Source organism: Coenobita brevimanus, chromosome 23 (genome assembly GCF_032717465.1).
Source record: "Coenobita brevimanus isolate Jiangsu-jjx chromosome 23, ASM3271746v2, whole genome shotgun sequence".
NCBI classification, from domain to species: Eukaryota; Metazoa; Arthropoda; class Malacostraca; order Decapoda; family Coenobitidae; genus Coenobita; species Coenobita brevimanus.
Window position 1 is genome coordinate 9,793,555 of NC_136976.1, and position 3,401 is coordinate 9,796,955.

Below are 3,401 nucleotides of genomic sequence, written 5' to 3' on the forward strand. Positions count from 1 at the left end.
TTGCTCTTCACCCTTTCAACACAGTGATCCTCTTTGTTTATTCCTGTACTCACATTTTACTCATCGTTGGAGAGAAAATTCGAAGTGGTAGGATTGGATGTTGTGTACGTTTCATTAACCCTACGTTTTATTCAATCTCTTATAAATATGGATGAACGTGTCTGACGGTAGCAAGAATATACAAAAAAAAAAAAAAAAAAAGTGAAATTACCAAATGATGAGTTAACCTTGCCTTTCTGGAGCGGCCCTGTACTTTCTTATGGTACCCACTCTCTCTCTCTCTCTCTCTCTCTCTCTTCTTAATCTAGCCATCTCAAGGTGATTTTCTCCAGCTTAGGACACTTTCAGAACGGAAGGGATTATATATAGCTTCCTCTAACCCTTCAGTTCATTGGGTTGTCCTGTGCTACGTAAAATCGTGTGGAAACAGCAAGAGTAAAACACAAACGACAGCACCTTATTATATTAAAGAAGAGAATTCCAGATAGGCTAGAAATGATGATGTCTGCTTGGTTAATATAGGCAAGAAATGATGAGGTCTGCTTGGTTAATATAGGTCAGAAATGATGTCTGCATGGTTAATATAGGCTTGAAATAATGGTGTCTGCTTGGTTAATATAGGCTAGAAATGATGATGTCTGCTTGGTTAATATAGGCTAGAAATGATGATGTCTACTTGGTTAATATTTTTCCTTATTGTTTCCTTCACATAACATCTTCACTTCATCCACTCAACCCCTTCCCTGCGATGATGTCTTTTCTGTATTGTTATTGCCACCTAATTATTTAATTCAGCTTAAGATAGACCTCTCGTGGTGAAAGGATTAACAGAGACTATCTTTCATTCATTCAGTCGGGCAGTTCCTTAGCTTGAATAAAGATGACGGGAGGCAATCAGAATATCGTATATCAACGTGCACAGGCTGAAGGCGTTGTTTGTCAGTCTTGTTGTGGCCAGGTTAACTCTCAGGCTCCCATGACTCACTCTCACCTGAATTAGATCGTTCAGCGTTCGCTTAAATAGACTGTTATAGTTGTTCTGGTCATAAGGGTATTAAGCCTTTCCGGTGCTATAATAATGAAAGTCTTCTGCTTCTCTTTGTACGAGCAGAAAGTAATTTTTTGTCTGTTTCGCAAGACGCCAGGCGTATGAAAGCAACGTGACCCTAATTTCTTCGTGGTGTTGGAGAAAGATAAAATATACCTTGACTTCACATAGTCATTAATTCAACAGCACCGAGTCACAAGGTATATATACTGTCATGGTTCCTCCTCAAACCCCTCTCCCCACCATAAATCCAGCTCATTCCTCCCATTTCTTTGTCCCTTCCTCTGATTTCTTTACCCCCGACACTTTCATTGAGAGTATTTATTAACAAACATTCTCTGCGCCTAAACCACTGGTCTCAGAACGCCCATTTACACAGGGTATACTTCTCTCCTCCAGCCCCACCGCTCACCAAACACCCAACCCTATCCCTTTGTTCTCCACACTCTTTTCGCTTACCCTCTTTGACAGTCTCATGACGCAACACAAGTCACGCCACCGACCAGGGCGCATGTCTGACCGTCTCATGGACACATCACTTTCGTGTACTATTTTATCTAACACCGGGCGATTTTAGTCAGCTGCATGAGTCATGGGAGGAGTGTGAATTCTGGTACTGTTAACTCCCTCGTGGTCGGGACAACTCTGGTAAACTGCTTGCTACTACGCCAAACGTTTAAGTCACCTGAGAGTGAGACGTACGAGCCCGAGTTTTAACACTATAGTATCAATTTTAATGGTGGCAGCAACAGTGGCATTCTTTTCCAGTTAATGCGAGGCGACTTTAGTGATGTGCGAGTCATGCAAGTCTGAAAATTTTACTGTTAGTGCTTAGTGTGTCTCCTTTCTGGATCGATGGGATTTCTCGTCAAACCAGAGAAGATGTATTGTCACGGGTGAGAGTTCGTCAACAGTTCCCCGCCAGCTTTATTTCTTGTCTTCATATACTCTATCTTATTTCTCCCCATATGTCGGAGACTCTACTTTGTTCTCCTATTATGTTGCTGTGTGCCTCGTATTGCTATCCCAAAGATATTTCATATAACACTTCCATTCACAAAGGCTGGCAGGGAAACGTTGGCAAACTTTTGTTCGTGACAGAGCTTGACTAACTCTTGGTGTACCGGTACTGTATGTGTGTGTGTGTGTGTGTGTGTGTGTGTGTGTGTGTGTGTGTGTGTGTGTGTGTTTAATCTCCGTGACTTTTACATATCCAACTATAAGCATAAAGTAGGCTACAGCCTTCCTTCTGAGACCCAGCAGTCCTCTTCTGCACAAAAGATGACGTACAACATCTTCACATGTCACAGCTTGAGTCTTAACATCCACCGTCCATACTGAATATATGCCAAGGTTATTTCAGTCAAAACTGGGGTGGTCAGTTAGTTGGAGTTTTTGTACTGTATGACACGTGGAAGAGCGTCTGAGACTGGTTTAGCCTAAATATAATCCACAAATATTCTCTCTTCCAGCCTGGGGTCTGTATCACGTCCTTTCAAACAGCAGTCCAACACTGAACAACTTAATCGTCTTCTCCCCCAAATATTGCATTCAGTGCAGTATTATATGCAATTGGTGCCTCTTTAGTACACATTTATGCTATCTTGCTCACTGACTTCACTTTCCCTCTCGTCTGCTCTATTTAACTCTCTCTTGGCGGCCACACGTACCTTCCTTCCTATATTTTCCGTCATTATCTCCACTCACAAGTTTATGGCCTGTCCAAGACTTTTCTCGCCTTTTATCTTTTCACATTCCTTTCACCTTTTTAAATTTCTCCACCAAGTTTTCTCTCTCTTTTAGTTTCTTTTACACAGCACCTCAATTTCACCTCTCACTGGCTTATCACAGACATTAGTCCTTAGCTGGAATGCAGGGTTAGAATTGTACCAACCTTGAGAGCATCGATGATGACAATAATAGCTCTCTTGGACTCCAATGATTCACATACAGTTTAATAAAATGGTCTATAGTAAGTTAGGATAATGCACTACAGTTCTTCCGACCACTAGAGGACTTTTCAATGCGATGATTTTCTTTGCCTTCGCTTGTTTCTTCTGATTCTGTTTTGTTTTGGCGAGACTGATCTTTATAGAACACCATCACCACCACCACCAGCATTGTACCATTATTTTACTTCTCACATGGGGGCTGGAGAGGGACGCCTACACGTGGTGGCGGTGATATACCCAGATGATTTCATTGCCTGGTTATACAAATCTCCCTCAGCTCCATCCCTGTACCCCAAAATGAGGATGGTGGACTGCCGGAGGAGAGTAATATCAGCAGACAGTCTACTAGGTTCATGTTCAGATAAGCCTGGGTTCATAATAGCAACCATAACAACCTCTCA